Genomic DNA, 19,152 nt, shown 5'->3' with positions numbered 1-19,152 from the left:
ACCGTCCAAATAAGTCTCCACCTATAACTGTTATCCTGTATCCCTGATGCTTGAGCTATATTAAGTAGAATGTGCATGTTGTAGCCCTTTGATGATGTAAACTTGGTACTACATGCTGACTTGCTCTTCACATGCAGTAAGCTACATAATAATGTACTGGTAAATTAGAAACAAAGAATGCAGCAGGATCTGTCTAGCTTATTTAAGGATGAGACTGAACAGTAAAAGTACCACCATAGGTTTTGGTCCTTGGGAAGCACAGTGATCAAAAACTGTGTGGCTGCTCATTCATTAGTCTTCTACTAATGTCAGGCCCCTTGTGCCTGGAGTTGAATAGATTCAGTACTCTCTCTTTCCCTATGGTTTCTCCTTTTTCTGAGCTGTATGGGCAATTTGCCAAACAACATGGCAAAGCTTCCTTAGGTGTCTCCCTCCGAGTTTAACAGACAGTGATACCGAGGCCCAGTGCTGAAACGTGGTTTTCAGTGTGATCGGGACAGAGGGGATAAAGAAACCCTACCATACTGGAACACTTTGGGTCTTGCCTGTATTTTGCATTCTGATTTGTGTGTAGTTACATCTAGACCTTCCATCAGTGAACTAGTGTGGTCCCACACATGTCTCTAATAAAACTTACTTGCCATTTGTTTCAACTGAGGAAAAAAAAAACTAGCACAAATAAAACAATCATATTAGCATTGTGTGCATGAAGGTGGTAGTTGCTTCACGTCCATCAACACAGTATTCAGAAGCCAGTACTCCAAAGGCGAAATCTGGTAGAAAAAAGACAGGTTTATTTAATAGCTAGCACCTGAGAAAATAACTATTAGTCCCTAGATGAATGACGTTCTTAGAGAACTCTGGTATAGAAAGAAATGGACTTGTAGGAAGAAGAAAGGGAAGAGCAAAGGACAACAGGAAAGAATATTATGTCCTCTGAGGGGCTTTGTTACCCAAAACAACTCCCCATTCCTGAGTGTGTGACTCCCACTCCTGAAGCTGGTAATTGATTGTGACCTCTTGGGCTAGTTTCTGTATATTTTTTTAATTAGTATAACTGGCCTGAGAGTTAATCCTCATAGCAATTGGCATGCTTTTTGTTTGCTGATGCACAGAACAAGAATAAAAAAGAACACATCTTGATTTGGTTTGAGGGCATCCAGCTGTTCTGGGTTTTGTAAATCTGAGGATCATTTAGCAGTTAACATCTTCATCATTTAGATGCAGCTTTCTTTAGAATGGCGAACAAATGATAAACCACAAAGGGACAACCACTATCACAGAAGAAGAGAGCATCATAGATGGAGGGACTAAATCAAACTCTTGGGTCAAATTTGGTTTCTTTGCCTTGCTTTAATATCAAATATATAGCCTAAGCAAGGTGTTCTCAAGTGTTGGTTTCTGATATGTAGATTGGAGAAAATATTATCAACTCTTCAGTGTTTTATAAATATAAAATAAGACAACGAATGGGCTCAATAAAGTACCTATACACAGAAGATGTTTAGTTAAGTGGTATTTGTTATTATAAGAAATAGGCATTTGGTCATTAAAATAACTGCATTTTTAATGAAATAGAGTGTGTCATGATTCGAAGGTTGTTCCATTAGTGCAAGAACTGGGCCTGATGAATTCCCCAATACAGAACTTCTTGACATTTTTAACTTTGTATAGTTATTTTCATATACAATATCCTCCTATGATTAATAGTATCTTATTAAAAGATGGGCTGTATTTAAGGCAGTATCTGAAATAGTAACTTTGTCTCCACAGCAGCAGCATCAGCTTATGCACAGGTGTGTGTGTGTGTGTGTGTGTGTGTGTGTGTGTGTGTGTGTGTGTGTGTGTATTGTTTGAAATTAGTGATGATTATAAAATGTGACCTATGCCTTTGAGTTAGTGAAATTTTTATGCACATTAGAGGAGAAATTTTTTTCAGCATTATGCTAAGTTAAAACATTCTAGTCTACTTATTCCAAGTACGCTTGGTACTCTCTTACTCAGCAGATTTACAATGATTTTAATTTCAAAGAATAACTTCAATCCTACAGTCTTTGAGGCTTGAAAAGAAAGGGAACACTGAAGACTATTCCCTACCTTATTGGGAAACAGATTCTCTTTGAATAGTGTTGCTGAAAGCTATTAAAATAAACACCTTGACTGTCAAGGTGACTGTACTATTAAAGTAGCATATTATGCTGGAATGTGAGGAGAGAAGAAAAGTAAGCAGCAGCTAGTAATGTTTCTTCCTGTCCCTTAACACATAGTTAAACAATGAGGGAATTTACGTACCCATGCATTTATATAAGTACAAAAGCAGCCTCAGCGTGGAGAGCAACTTAAATGCTATAGACTTAAAAACTTATCTTGCCATAGCACTTTCAAAATAACATACCAGCTTATACTGGATCACATTCAATCTCTAGGAAATCCATTATATCTTTGGAATAATCTGTTGAAAAAGTATCTCCATTTCTTTAGTTGTCTATCCATTGGCTCTAGTCTACACTTTCAATTGCTATTTCCCTAACAATCAGATGGTTGATAATAATCACCATGACCCTACTGAACTTCAATTTCACCAGATTCAACCTCTCTAGCTCCCTCTACTTATTCCTCATTTATATGTAACATTCTTGTCACTCTCTTGAATATAGTCCAAATGAAGAGTTTAAAGTAATCCTTAAGAATTAAAATGGTGAAGAAAAGCTTATGGAACATGATAAAAATCCACAGGTTTGGGGGCTAGTGAGATAGCTCAGTAGTTAAGAGCACTTGTTGCTCTTGCAGAGGACCTGAATTCAGTTCCCAGCAACTATATTGTGGCTAGCAACCATTTCATACAAAACACTCTTATGCATAAAATAAAATAAACCTCAAAAAGATTTTTAAGTCTATTGATCTGACAACATATATATCCATTTGGAGCATGGAAGAGATAGCAGTTAAAGGATTATCATAAGAAAAGAAGAATGACAATGTATTAGATGTATGGGTGAAGCTAATAAAGCTGATTTTGCAGGCAGGCATGAAATTAGTAAGGGTCAGATACACTCTAGGATATTTCTAGCATGTTTAGCCTGAGGTTAAGCATACACAGCTACTAAAACTTCCAATTACATAAAAAATACAGTTTTGAAGAATCAAGGAAATTATTTCATAAGAAATGTCATTAATGCCTGATTCTTTGAATACGAGGAAGACAAAAATGGCCATTTTTAGTTTCTCTCACATACTTAAGTTTTCCATGATATTTTCCCAAATCTATATTACATCAACTATACTTTTTCTTATTAAAATAAAAGCATTAATTCTCAAAAAGTCCTTCGAGTCTGTGTACTCAGAAAGTCTCTTTTTTAAGTGAATGTGCCCCTTCTTTTGAAGGGAGTTGGGGCAAAGGAGTCTTTACTTGCAAGGAAATAATAGATGCAATCTTATCTCAAATAACTCAAAGGTCATTCCATCTCAGTGTATGGAATGACCACATTCATCCTGAGAACAAGGAGGATTTTGGTCAGCATATGACATAACTCTAACTTCACCAACCCTACAAAGTTCAGGAAGAGAGGACACAGCAAATAAGATCCCATAGGTTTGAATCTTCAATGAGAATGTCAGACTTCTGTCAGGCTATCAATTATGCAATTATCAAATAATTTTCTATATTACTCAGAGGACTAATACTCAGAGAAACAACTGGAAGCTGCCACTGTTAATCTTTTGTTTTTGTCACCAACTTAAAACTTCTCTACAGGTTTTCAAAATCTTCCTTTTAAATTCGACCTTGGAGAAATACATTAAAACAGTTGTTTGATCTAGAGCAGTGGTTCTCAACTTTCCTAATGTTGCAACCCTTTAACATAATTCTTCATGTTGTGGTGACCTCCAACCATAAAGTTATTTTCCTTGGCACATCCTAACTGTAATTTTGCTACTGTTGTGAATCACAATGCAAATCTATGCTTTCCGATGGCCTTAGGTGACTTCTGTGAAAGTGTCATTCAACATACCCAAAGGGGGCTGCAAACCACTCATCTAGATCTTGAGCATTAGGACCTGTAACTTCTGACAGATAAAGTTTCTCCGAAGTTTTCTAAGCATATTTCCTCTGATGTTACTTTTGTCCAATGCTTTTGATATAATATTTCCAATGTTCTTAGGTGACCTCTGTGAAAAGGTCATTTGACCCCTAGGGGGTCACAACCTATAGGTTGAGAAACACTGCTCTAAATGGATACACACTAGAAATGTGTTTTGGCCTCAGATTTTTCCACTCCTCCATTCATCAGAAAGAAGTGGATTCTGTGTCAGTGACCTATGATTTCTGGCCCCAAATTTTCTGACTACTTGATGTCCTCAAAATATGGACATCTTTATTATCTATAACAAAGCATTTTAATAGTTAAGGGTATGGATTTGGGAACACGGCTGGCTGTGTTCAAGAGTCAACTCTTCATAATTTTCTGTCGTAGGCAACCTACTCCATTTATGTGGGCCTCAAATTGTCTTCTATAAAATGGAGTACTAAGATACCCTTTCACTTATAGCAGCTATGAGAATTAAATGAACTCATATGTGCCAGTGCTTATCACAGCATCTGACACATACTTAGTGCCCAATAAATATTAACAAGCTACTACAAGATTTCTCTGCTCCGACTGTGTGCTACTGCAGGTAATGGAGGATGCAGCAATTGTATGTTCCATTAAAAATTCTATGCATTCTGATTTATATTCCATTGAAATGATCATCTTTAGCTCCAGCAATTACATCTCATTTCTTTGGAACTTTAACTTACAATAAATTTACTTTAGTTTGAATGCACTGTCCTAAAATTTTCATTCATTTATTCATGCATTTAATGATGATTAAGAATCTCTTATGTGCCTAACATTGTGTTCACTTGCAAAATTAAATAAAGAGGAGGAAATAAGTACCAATATAAATTTGAATGTCATGATCTCCATTTTAAATTACTCTGCTACCAAACATTCTGAACACAGAATTGTGCTTTTCTGTTTAACTTTAGAATTGTCAAGTTAAGAAACTTCATTAACAATCCTGGTCTGAATATTTACATTTACTATATTGATAATATAGCAATTCATTCATCATAAGGTAGTAGAACTGACAAAGTATCTATTTGAGAGACTTAGTGCTAGTTAGCAATGATAAACATCTAGGTTTTCTCTATTTCCCCTAAAACCCATTACACTTCTTCTGTACAGGCTGCCCACTCCAAAGAATGTAATCGATAGGAAATAGACTTGCTCAATAAACTCTCTCATCTTGGAAATGTCTTTAGTAATGTAATTAATGTGCAAATAATTTTGGATGCATTGTTTTAAAGCTGGGTGAATTTAGATCCAGTGAGCTGTTTATGTCTTCTTGTAGTGAATCATCTTTGTAATGTGTGCCTGTGTCCTCATTTTTATTTGCCTAGTACATGTATTCCTTGAGAGATTCAGTTTGATAATGAAACCTTGTTGACCTTTCTTTGAGGTTTAGGAGTAGCCATTGGATGTCATTGACCATGGTATTAGAATATATTTAGAAAGCCAAATCTTGCTGGGATATCACAATGTCCTACTGCACTATATGGCACTATCTCCCTGGAAGGTTGAATTGGTATTCATAGGAAGGTCACTTTTAATAAGTCTTGCCTTTACAACACCAATGTACTTAGGAGCTTAAGTTGTGTTTACACAGAATCAAATCACAGCTATCAGGTTTAACAGCTTCTTTCCTTTAATAAGATTTGGCATTTCATAGTCAAATTTTTCTTCTATTTTATAACCTTTTTTCTTTTATTTCTTTGACTCTCTTTTTTATGAGAAAGCTAAGTATCTATTTCCAATTCCATAATCTTTTCTTAATTGCTAATCTTAAAACAAATATAAACACTAAAAGGCTATTGTGAATTTTAGTAACACAAATTATCCAAATTGTTTGATGCTAATAATCCTTTACTTTCTTTCTTCTTAATAAAAGATATTTTAAGAAAGCTACCAAACTTGCAGACATGAAAATTAACTTTTAAGATGACTAGTTTATTACACAGAATATATAATTTAAGTGAGAATAACTCTAGGTTGTTTTTTTCTGCTTATTTTGCCCAAACAAAACCAATATGGGAAACAAAGATAGATAAACTTCAGACATCCTTGTTGATCATGAATATGAATGAAAACTCTAAAATAGTTCATTACATATGGTCATATTTATCATTTCATTTGTTTTCTACTAAAGGGTTAAATTCTTGATAAAGTAGGTATACTTCTATGTCATATGCTTCAATGTATCAACCTACTTAATAGATGCAATGAAATGTGTTCCTATCAAACAGATTGATGAAATATATTCTGAATAATCTACATTTCACCAATTGCAGCTTCTCGGTTTTGTCACTATTGATCTTTTGGGCTGAGTAAGTTTCTACTGTGGTGGGAATTGTCTTGTACATTGTAGATGATTTACCAGTACCTTTTGCCACTACATTCCCCAGTGATGAAAACCCAACCTCTTTACCAGCACTGTCAAATATCCCTGGCGAACAAAAATTGAGAATCACTGGTTTACAATGGGGATAGAGAAACCTCCTTACAGGAAATGCCTTTAGCATCTTAAGTGTTAATAGCAGAGAAATTCGAAGTAAAAGAACTGTAATTTTCACCTTGAAACCCCCCCAAGATCATATCAAATGCAGTTGGGAAGATCACAAAGTCAACAGAACAAATAGTTTACATACAGGAATTGACAACAGTCAGACTATTTGTTTCCACATTTGGAAAGCCATCTAGATGTCTCTATTCTTGTACTTCACAAACTTTATAATACTTGCAAATCACCTAGGGAGCTTATTAGGGAAGCAATTCAGATATATTAGTCTAAGGTAATATTCAAGATTTGAATTTCAAGCAAGTTCGTTACTGATAGTGTTGCTATCACTCTGTGGACCACATTTGGCATACCAAGGCTCTAGCTACACAATAGATCCTACTAATAAACTTGGTAGCATCTAATAGTTAAAGAGCAACTAGCTCTGTGGAGCTCACTGTGTATATGAGAAAAGAAGGAAGCCACAGTAAAACCAGTCAGTGGGACTAAATCCAAGTAATTGCCTCGTTCCTTTTGTAGAGTCAACACCTTTGCCCTCACACTCTGTTCTTAATGATGTTACTTACATCACATCTTCAATGACATTTTGCCTTCTAGAATGCATTTGCCACTCGAGATGCCTGAGAGGGCACTCTCTTCAAGTATAAAAATGATTAACCTCTGAAATGAAAAGTCCCTCATTTTTGGCAACAGTTCCTACATGTCCCAAGTATTAAAAGGAAATCATATTCAGAAATATCTCAACAACATATAACTTGTTTGCATAGATTACATTATGTATATGATTTCCTTTTCATCACAACCCTGCATAATAAGGAAGGATGGCCATAGTATCAGAATTGAACTACCACATACTATTCGTCATGAGTACATTGATACAAAAAAGAAAAAAAAACATAATAGTACAAGCAACAGGATAAAGAGTTCCTATATGTTCAAAAATTTAATTTGCATAGACATCTACCTAGTATCTCACAGAGCAGCTATAAAATTCAAGCAGACCTCAAGTGAGGGCAAAGGAAATCCACCAAAACGCAGAGATTTGTATTAGAGAACAGTAATTTTGACATTTTGGAAAATGAATACATCCGTTTATAACACTTGAAAGGGTGCTGAAGAGATCACTTAGCAGTTCAAAGTGCTTATAACTCTTCAAAAGGACCAGAGTTCAGCTCACAGTAGTCATGTCAAGTGGCTCACAACTGCCTGGAACTCCTTTTCCCAGCGATGGGACAACTACTTTTTGGTTCCAAGGGCACCTGCACTCACATGCACAAATACAAATTATTTTAAAGAATAAAATAAATTATTTGAAGGAAGCCCACCAAATCATTTAGTTCACACATACCATAACCACAACATGATATATGTAATCAGAAATAATAAGATAGTATGTCCATGACCAATACTCACTAATAAGCCCTCACTCTCCTTCTCAGAATCACTCTCATAGTCTCATTATTTGCAGAACAAATCTACCTTTTTTATTGATTATGCTTCATATATCACTTGAAATATTACTTCACTGCAGGCTGTTTAGAGGAGATAGTTTATCTAAGGCTGTTGAATGAAAATCATTCCACTTGTAAAATATATAAAAATACATAGGTATTTACCACCTTCGGGTAAAGCACATACATGAATTAGACTTAGTAGCTAAGTCACTACTTCTGGAGGGTTGTATACCACTATCCTGGGGCAACATTGCTGGAGAGAGGATGATAGCTGTACTTTGTATGGCTGTGAGTTCCAGCATGTGGTTGAGAAATGGCACAACTGGGTCATAATACAATACAAAAGATATAACTTTTAATAAGCAGTTCCTGGATGTCGAACTTTGACAACCAGGTCAGTAAACTGAGAAATTTGACATGACACATAAAAAATGCTAACTGCTCTTTCAGGTCACATAGCAGGAGAAAGTATGTTGATTTCCAATAGATTACCATGGTAACTGGTGTTAGATTTTTAGTGCTGAGAAATACATTTGCAATCTCTAAGAGATATGTTAGCTATTTGTCTCTGCTTTTAGGGCACGTGTTCTATTTTTAGCATGTGCTCAATAAAGAGTAGTGTGTATGAAGGTTTAGTTTTCTAAATTAAAAGTGGACATTTAAATGTCCCAAAAAACGAATGAAAAAATAAATTCAGAAAGAAAACCCAGCAGTATATTCAGGAAGGCACACAATAATCATTTTTAAACCACCCAAGAATTATTATCATTAGTTGAACTATGCTGTGAATGAAGATTGACTGAAAAGAGATTATGAACGATGATGGAAAAATTGAGTTTCTTGAGAGTCTTTTAATTTTCACTCTTCAGTTGCTCGTTACCTAGAGCAAGTCTCTGCCTCATTGGCCTTCAGTTTTATCATTTGTAAACTAATTGTCCCTCAGCTTCAGGGCAGAAATCTTGAAAGAACATATTAAGTACTCACAATAATATATATTAGGTCATTTTTCAGATTCTCAGAGTTTCAAGGTGCTGGGCCTCATTTTGTCAAGCCTGAAAGTTAATTGAAGTGGTTGCTCTTCCCAAGGGCTTTTCTTCTGGTTGCCTCAGAACTTTGTTCCCATTAGTGCAAAATACAAACTAAAGTTCCTTATATGTGACTGCAGTTCAAAGCACTGACTTACCACAGTCGCCTAATTCACATAAACATAAATGTAACAGGCATTTACCAACATCTGAAAGAAAGCCTGGTATGGTGGTTCATGCCTATAATCCCATCATTTGAGAGGCTCAATAATAAACTGCAAAGGTCTGAGGCCAGCCTGAACTATATAATGAGTTTGATGCCCACTTGGGCTACAGAGAAACCCTGTCTCAAAAAAAAAAAAAAAAAGCCTGAACAAATGAACCTTAAATTACCTGACTTGAAGAATTTGAAAATTTAATTCTAGAATGTAATGTAAAATGATTTCTCTGGAGGAGGAATAATAATAGATTCTGCTATTTCTTGTCCCCCAAGCCTGATCATTACATCATGTTTTTTTTTTTAAGTTCAATAATCTATTTGCAAATTTAGAAACAAGGCAAAAGTCCCACCATGGTCCTCATGGTCCTCAACTGCTTTATGTATTCAGTAACAGAGAGTGATCAAAAGCGTTCAAAAGTGAAAAGACAAAGATCTTTCTGGTACTCCCACTGGAGAAATAAGCCAGCATGTGCTGTCATTACTGTTTTGGCACCAATAATCTCCCACTCCGAAAACACCAAGATTTCAAATGAAACTTTTCTCCAGAGAGAAATTATTACCAGTGACTTTCACCAAAAACAGTTGTTTTTAATGCTTTCAATAATTAGAAAATATATTAAACCCTTAAAGAAAGAAAATTAAAATGAGAGCAAAAGTCTGATACTTATCAATGCTTCCCACTTTGTATGCTGTAGTACAATAAGGTTTTACATGTGCACAGTGTTTTACATATTTATTTGCACTAGTGAATAGTCTTCAAATCATAATATTTTTTTATCAGAGTCCAATGTTTCTGTAAAAAAAAAAAAGTGTAAAACATGGCTCTTATTGGTTATCTAAGCAGTCCAGATGTTCTGTGTTCTTCGGGCATCCCAAAGCATTCCCAGTGGAAGAATGACTTGCTCTAACTGTGACAATATATCCTCTGGTGGACTATTGCTTTCAGGATAAGCATCACATCCTTTAACAAAAAAGAGGGAAATGGCAATGCCACCTTCACTTTGACAATTTTCTCTCCAGAGAGGTTTTGTAACATTCCATCTGTGCCTGTCTATTTGTATGACATGTTAAGAAGGAAATTCCTAGTAGAGAGAAAGCAAATACTTTTTCTTCGAAGATATTTCCTTTTAGGCCAGTGCAGTTTGACACCTTGATATACAATGGCCCTGTCTTCTAAGCTGGTCACCTGAGGCCCTTTTGTTCTTTATTTTAACAGTATGCTCATTGTTTGTCTGATTTCTCTTTTGAGAGCTAAGATAAAAGAGCCCACTCTGAATCTTTCATATGTCTGTATGTGTGCGCAAATATGTGATGATGTGTATGTCTAATGTATACTCCTTATATACTGATATTTCAAATACTGTTTTATAGTCTAAAGGGGAAAAGTTTTCTGCAATAAATCCCTACTTATGCTAGGAACTACATATTGTACCTTTTGAAAATGAATGCCAACTTCCCCCAAGGGTAATCATGGTCTTATTGTTCTGACCTAAATTTGGAAAACCAGCTTAACTGATACATGACATGAATCCTCAGACAACCATTTTATTTTTGGAAAGGCACAGATAAACAATATATGTTAACTAAATAAGGCAAGGAGAAATTTCCCTAAAATCATCCAACTTATAACAAATATATTTTCACATTTCACGCTATATCAAATCATTTTTCAAAAACCTTTACACTCTTGCACTATGCCAATTAATGATTAATTTTTATCTCTGAAATCTGCCAACACAACCACACAAATACATACACAAAATATACCAAATGTGTTGCTTACTTCTCTCGTGATTATTATTCTTACAGTATTTTTTACATTCATATATAAAAAGCACATATGTTCTAACACAGTGACACTTCAGTGCTCAATAAATATTAGTGTGTATTTTGTAGTAGATATGTGCTTGCATGTCAGAATCTACAAGATGTAAGTTCTTTTAGGCGATAATCATACATTTCTCCTACCACTTTATCAGTAGAGTGCAAAAGCACTGTACCACTACACTATATAGAAAACACTTATTAAACAAGCATAAAATGAATGAATCAATGAAAAAAACGAATGTGAGTGTCATATCTCAGTGGCAGAGCACTTGTCTAGCATCGCCAAGGTCTAAAGAAATAGTAGGTGATTCTCAGATTCTAAGTGAATACAAACTTAAAATTCTGTATATTTATACAAGATTATATTATCAGCATATTCATGAAGGAAGGATAACTTTTAACTCTATACTATAAAGTCTATTTTCTCTCTTTCTGAGTGTGTGTGTGTTTAGGCCAGAGGTTGACTTTGGGTGGCTTTTTCTATTGCTCTCCACTATTTATTTTTGAGATGTTTGAGACTTTTCACTGTACTTGGATCTCCCAAAATCAGTAAAATTAGCTAAGCAGCAGGCAGCAGAGGACTTCCTGTCCACCTCCTGCGTGCTAGGATGACATGCATGTGCCACTGCCCTTGAACTTTCTTATGTGAGTTTTGGGGATTGAACTTAGGTCCTTATGTTTTCACAGCAAGAACTTTACAAACTCAGTCATCCCCTCAGCTCCAGGTTCTCTACTGTATGTATAATGTATATTTAACCAAGTAATGGTTATAATTTTCAGCCGTTTGAACATTACGATACATTAAACCAAAAATCACTAACAGAGATACTGGAATTTTAGAGTAGAAAAAAATAAATTCTTATTTGAAAACTGTGTGAATTCGTAACCATCTATCTAGTTATTCATTTATTCAACAAATCATCATTGAGTTTCTACAGTATGCCAGACAATTTTCAAAGGACTTGAGATAATTACTGAAAATAATTTAAAGAATAGAGAAAAAACAAACAGTAAAACAACCCAAGAGTCACCATCGTGTAATTTAAATTTCATCAAATCAGAAAGTAAATAATAAGATGGTTAGTAATAAGAAAAATGAATATTATGTGGTAACAAAAACTATAGAAAAATATGAGTCCAGAATGCTTTTTTTAAGAATACTTAAAATGAGTGGTTGGTAGAAGAATTTCATATGGTGCTATATGAGCTAAGATATAAGAATCAATGAGACTAGCCACGCATAGTGGCACATGCCTAAAATCCAGCACTTATTAGGGGAATCGGGAGTTTGAAACCTGCTTAGGATACATAGACAGCCTAAAATACACAGTGAGACCCTGCTTCAAAAAGAATGTGCTTTCACATACACATACATCAAGCACACACACATGCGTACACACACCCGGGGGGGGGGGGGGGAGAGACAGAGAGAGAGAGAGAGAGAGACAGACAGAGAGAGAGAGAGAGAGACAGAGAGAGAGAGAGAGAGAGAGAGAGAGAGAGGAGAGAGAGAGAGAGAGAGAGAGAGAGAGAGAGAGAGAGAGAATAAAAGAAGGGGGAGGAGGAAGTGGAAAGGATAAAGGGGTGAAAGGAAGAAGAGAAGCATGGCATGAGGCACCTGGGACAGAAGCATTCTTGGGCAGAAGGGACAGCCGAAACCAAAGCTCTTATGACAAAGCAACTGTTTATTATGTTTATAACACAAAAGCATAGACAAATGCCACTCTGTTGACATACAACACAGTAACTGATGAAAGAGCAACAGGAAACCCATGTTGTAAGTGTGAATCACTTTCCCAGGAAAAGCTTCACTGAAAACAGACTTTAGACTTCTCCTGCAGGGTTGGTAGGGTTTGAATAAATGTAAGGCAAAGGTTCTAGGTTGCCACAGACTCTAATAAAACTTCACTTCATAATGGATGGATGACTATGGCTGGGGGTCACTTAGCTTAAAGGAATGAATGTCAATACAAACAATTCCAAGTTCATTTGATGGATAATCAACAAAGTACCTGGAGAAAATCTCAAGGTGAAGACATATTTGGGGAACATTAACTTGAAGGCTTTTGTATAGATTAGATGAAAGTAAGTGTACATGGTGCAACTTAATTCAAAGGTAATCAAGCAAAAATACACTTATTTATAACAACATGATAATGCGATGTTTTTTTTGAAGTTATCATTTGACAGTTTAATACACTTCTTTAATAACTTAGTCATTTATACCTCCCACTCACTCCCTTCCTTTACCCCCTTCCTCTCCTACTGGAACCCTTCTTCTTGACAAATCTCCTTCCTACTTTTATGTTTCTCTTCGTATGTGACCCACTGAGTTTAATTTAAGTTCTTGCCTGAGAATGGGTGGGAGGTCATTTTCCACAGCAAGAGCACCTTGTCGGTGTTCTATACAACTGAAGAAAACAAAATCTCTCTCCTGTAGCAACCATTCATTGCCAGTAGTTCCTCAAGGAAATGGAGGGCCTCATGGGCCTTTCTCCCATTCATGATGAAATGAAGTGGGGCCCAATATTTGGCAGGTCTTGTGCAGATAGACACAGCTGCAATGTGTCCACAAGTGCAATGGCAAGGTAATGTCTGGAAGATATATCATTTTGCTGCATATCTCCAATTTATTTGTCCTTTTATTTTTAGCTGTTATTTTAGAACAAAAAAACAAACATTCCTCCCAAATTTTAAGGTTAGTTTAATAAATATCTACTTCGCCAGGCGGTGGTAGTGAATGCCTTTAATCCCAGCACTCAGGAGGCAGAGGCAGGCAGATCTCTGTGAGTTCGAGGCCAGCCTGGGCTACAGAGTGAGTTCCAGGAAAGGCACCGAAGCTACAAGAGAAACCCAGTTTGAAAATTCGAATAAATAAATAAATATCTACTTCTTTTCTCCACCTATGCTCACCAGTTATTAACATTTTAGCACACTGACGTTAAATAATTCCTGAACATAGGAAAATGGATAAACTATACTATGTCTGCAAACACAGGTTGTTGCTGCATCACAGAAAGTACATTGCAGACATTGTGACTAATTCTTAAGTGTGACTCTCTTAAATTACCAAGTGCTTTTTTATATATCCAAAGAACATTTACCAAATTTACAAAAATTCAAAGTAATAAAAGGCTACTGTCTCTTATAGGGTAGGTCTATAGTCTAGTTATAGACGTTGTCTCAACAGATACTCTTTATATTACATTTTCAATATAATAATATGCCTTGCATTTAGATGTCCAGTTTCCCTTGTGTCCATTAATCTGAGATGGCTCCTTACTTTTCTTTGTTTTTAATCAATACTGATATTTTCTGAAGAGTAGTAACAAGCTGAGTTGGATTCTTGCAACTGTCCTTCAGGCTAAATTGGCCTGACAACTCCTCATTTTTCAAATTATTATCCATTTCTAGCTACCATCAATGATGTATGTCTTCTTAGTGTTTTATACCAGAGACCAGTTTATATCACTCCTGGCAATATTAACTTATGCCACTTTTGCAAAATGAAGCTTATTTTTCCTTTTATGTAATCAGTAAGAAGGTACCTTAAGAATGTGAGCATCCTGCCTCACCAATTGTCTACTTCATAATTTTAACATTTATTGATAATTCTAACCTGAATCAATTGTTACTGTGGTGGAGGAAAATGAGAATTTCTATGTCATTTCTATTTTATTCACTAGTTAGCATTCTACTTTTATGGAAAGCTTTCCCATTTTGTTTGATTATAATTTACACAAACTCATGGATTTGTGTTTCATTATATCTTCCCTTAAAAGCATAACACTTAAGAATAGTCCTTTCTTCAAGGTAAAACAAACAAAAACCATATTCCAAGTGGAGTTTTTAGAAAATTATACCTAGAATGATGCATTTTTACTCTAGTTCCTTCTTCATTTTTATTTTGTGGTGGATTAAAATATGACAGTTAAGTTCCAAAGGCTTCTGGGAATTTAGTCTTAAATAGGCCATCATGATTGGGCTCTAACCATTGGCTATATTTTCCATCCTTGATTGGCAGTAACTAAAAGTTCATTTAACGCTTTCCCTGATAACCTCTTCCCAAAATGTCAAGATACGCTATATTTGGTCACACTGATTAAGCTATTCCATTGATAATCTATTTTTACTTTGGTTATGACAATTTTATGTATCTTTCTTTCTTCCAAAAAAAGACTTAAAATTATTCTCCTTACATAGGAATATATACCTTCCCAAAACTTTTTCTTGCTATTATACAAGTAGCAATTTGATTTCTTAATGTATCATCCCCCTGCCCCCCAAAAATATAACTGCTTCTAAATTGTGCTGATGTATTGTAAAAACTGAATTGAATATCTTTTTGGGCTGAGCATAATTATCCTCCTGTCAGGAACAAATAATTTATACTGCTCCAGAGTAATAAATATGCATATGAAGTTATGTGGATGGATAAATCCTTATAAACCTTAGCTCTTTATAACACAAGGGTAGTGGGGAAAAGCACATCGTGAATGAAGCTAATGAATAAACTGAGATCATTATAATGTCTATCACGTCTTTCCACAAGAAACTTGCATTTTACAGCCTATATATCAGGTAAGAATATTTCAAAGGATTTCATATAAGAACAGAACAATTTTAGACTGAACTACTTAAGAGTAAGCCACTCAAAGTCTTCCATTACACTTTCAACAAGATTATACCTCTATATGAATATGAATAGAGATTAAAAAATGCAAAATGGAAACTTAAACTGAGCTCAAAAAACACATGAACTTTTATTTTGTTAAAATTTTACTTCTTCAAAGATTTCTAGCAAGAATTTCCAAACACCAATACCAGGTACAGGCCAATAAAATATATTTTTTAACTACACTAGGTACTTGCAGCAAGATTAGTATAAACGAAGTGCATTTATTATTTGCAATGTAATCCAATATACTAAGAGATGGCATGTGCTTTATTTTAATTAGCTGTTTCTTTTAAAGGGTTGCTTACACCAACTGTCTTGATAAGAGAAAAAAATTGTAGTCATTGCTCAAAATGCTTGTAGCAAATCTAGTTTTAAATTGAAGCAATTTATTCAGAAGCCAGTCTACTACTGCAGCAATAATCAATGTGTTTCTCTTAGACTGTACTGGAGCTTTCCAAGGACTATTGTTAAATTGCCTGTAACTAAATGACTGTTGGTGCCCTTAAATGTAACTCTTTGGCACTTGTTCATTTGTTGTGTTTAAGCAAATGCCAGCTTCCCTTAGGTTTTTGCTGAGCAATTTTGCTTTACAATTTTCAATATTCAGTCTCAGTCCCTTAAAGGAGGTAGAGTCTATCATTTTAACCAAGTGATACTTTTTTTTTTCTTTTTGAAAGTCTGGATTTTCTCTTTCCAGTCTCAAAAGTTGAATTGTGCTGAAATGGAATCTTTTTGTTTTCTAATGCTGCCACTTCAGGCAACTTGGAGTAGAACTGAAAATCAGGCTCCTTTCAAAAGGAAAATGACATTTGCAAGGGCGACACCATTCACAGTCACATAGTAATGCAAAGATAAAGGACAATAGGAGGCCGAGGTAATTTCTCTTAACTATGGCAAAATTTAGCCCTTCTGATTTTCTCCTGAACTCAGAGCTAAGCCATAAAATACATAAGGCTCATATTAATGAAGAGTTCAGCTTGGATCAGGAATATACAGACTAAATCTAATGCACCATTTTCCTTGAGAGCATTTCACAAGGTGACAAATTTTTTAGGTCAGCTTAATAAATAGCAAGTAATCTGTGTACATTTACAATAGATATGCTGATATAAGATAGAGCAACAGAGGAGCAGGCACTGGTGTGTGCCTTGTGAGAAAAGACAAAGTATAATTCCTGACCTCCTCCGAAGGATGCCGTAAGAACAGAACACCATGTTTTTACACATAGCATCACAGAGCATCTGAAGAGAAATTTGACATATGCTTAAGATTTTGGGTAAAACAGCAAGTTGCAAATACTGTTTCTTTGGACCAGTTTTCACATGCTCTTATTAGTAGTAATAAATGACTGCACCTCAAAAGAATTATTATTATTCATTGCTCAGTTTTTAAGTATATGTAATTTTTCATGTTTGTATATTAATTGCAAAGCTACATCAACCCTATTATTTCTTATTACATATCATACAATACTATGATTGTCTAAATATGTGGAATATTTAAGATATTATGTACAACTTTGGTGACTCATGACCTCTATAAAAATAAATAGCTCAAATGTTCTCTAGAAATAAAAATAACTTACTTTTGTACATATTCAATTTCTAAAAAAAAAATTGTCCATGAATTTGAAAGAGAATAAACATGGATATATGAGAGTATGGAGGAAGGGGAGGGAAGGGAGAAATGTTATAATTATATTATAATTTCAAAAATAAAAGATACAACAATTTTTAAAAGTACCAAGAAAAAATAGCTGTTTGAAAGTATGTAGAAACCTAGATTATGAACACCACCTAAAGAAAAATGAGTCTTTTTTTAATTGAATTGCTAAGAATGTGCTTCGGGCATCATTTTTATTGTCTCTAAAGCTATTTAAGTAGATATGGTACTTATACTATGTTACAAGCTTGGGCCTATGCTATACCTCCAGCTACAAATGGTAGACTTGGAGGCACTGTAGAAAAATCATTCCTTGCTTGGCTACTTATCTACAGGAGAACAGCTGTTCTGACTCCAATATTTCCTTAGAGTGTCTCCCCACACAGGCCTTGGGTCAGAAATTGTAATAGCTTTTCATAAGCAATCAGAACTTTAAAGAATTGAATTATGATTGGCATAAGATAAAATTCATAGACCTCAAGTGATCAGATCAATAAATTTTAACAAATGCATGCGCTTGTGTATCCACCCCAAGACAAGATTAAAAAAAAAAAACTATTTCCTTTACCCTGCAAAGTTCCCCCTTGCCCCTCTCCAATAAACTTTCCCTTCACTTATCCCACAAGAAAAATACAGTTTCTGGGTTATATCACTGTGCATTGTAATAGGCTGCTCCTATACACAACCATATGGTAAATAGTACTTTGTGTTTGGCTTCCTTTACCCAGTGTAACCCTATAAGTTTTTACATGGTGTATATCTTTAGTTTCTTCTTTTGCTTGGTGAATAAAATCTATTTATGGGCTGACACTAGTTTATCCAGCATCTCCTGTTAATGAGATGGGTTGTTTCCCATTCTGGTTAGTATGGATAAGACTACTCCAAACATTTTTGCACAATGTTTCCTGAAAGTATCTGTTTATATCTCTTGGATAACTACATAGGAGTGGAATTGTTATTGACATTGAACACTTTATTAGAAAACGTTCCCAATGTAATAGCACAATTATGTTCTCTCATAAGCAATGTTTAAGACTGGGAATTAAGTATTCTTAATCAAATTTCCATTCTTTTCTTATGCAAGAAATTTTAGTTGTAAATTATGTGTCTTACTTTAGGGTTTCTATTGTTGTGATAACACATCATGACCAAAAGCAACTTGATGAGGAAAGAGTTTGACTTACATATCCTGAATCACAGTCTGTATAAGGAAGTCAGGACAGGAAATCAAGGTAGGGATCTAGAGGCAGGAGCTGATACAGAGGCCATGGAGGAATGCTGCTTACTGGCTTGCTTCCCATGGCTGCTCAGTTTGCTTTCTTACAGAGCACAGGACCACCAGCCCAGGGGTGGTACCACCCACAGTGGGATGTGCCCTCGCAATCAATAGCTAATTAAGAAAATGACCTTCAGGCTTGCCTACAGCCTGATATTATGGAGGGAATGTCTCAGTTGAGGTTCTTTCCCCTGAGATGTCATTGGTTTGGTTTCAGTTGACATAAAACTAGCCAGCACAAAGTATAAATAAAAAAAAAACAGGTCCTTAAAAAAGTCACAATGTGGGCCACATATGTATTTCAGTGGCAGAGCATTCACCTAGCATGACGTCCTGGGTTTGGCTCCTTGGACCACAAAAGTGGTCGTGATCAAAATACTATCTCTCCCACA

The 19,152-nt window shown here is 35.3% G+C and overlaps 1 protein-coding gene across 1 annotated transcript in view; it reads left to right on the top strand.

Moving 5' to 3' along the window:
* The window catches only part of Il1rapl1 (interleukin 1 receptor accessory protein like 1), a 1,314,477-nt gene that overhangs the window by 1,277,084 nt on the left and 18,241 nt on the right, over positions 1–19,152 (top strand). The gene's annotated exons all lie outside the window — the stretch shown is intronic.

The sequence above is a fragment of the Peromyscus californicus genome, unplaced genomic scaffold, assembly GCF_007827085.1.
Source record: "Peromyscus californicus insignis strain IS unplaced genomic scaffold, ASM782708v3 Scaffold_10__1_contigs__length_136768540, whole genome shotgun sequence".
NCBI classification, from domain to species: domain Eukaryota; kingdom Metazoa; phylum Chordata; class Mammalia; order Rodentia; family Cricetidae; genus Peromyscus; species Peromyscus californicus.
This window is presented reverse-complemented; position numbering and strand designations above follow the sequence as displayed.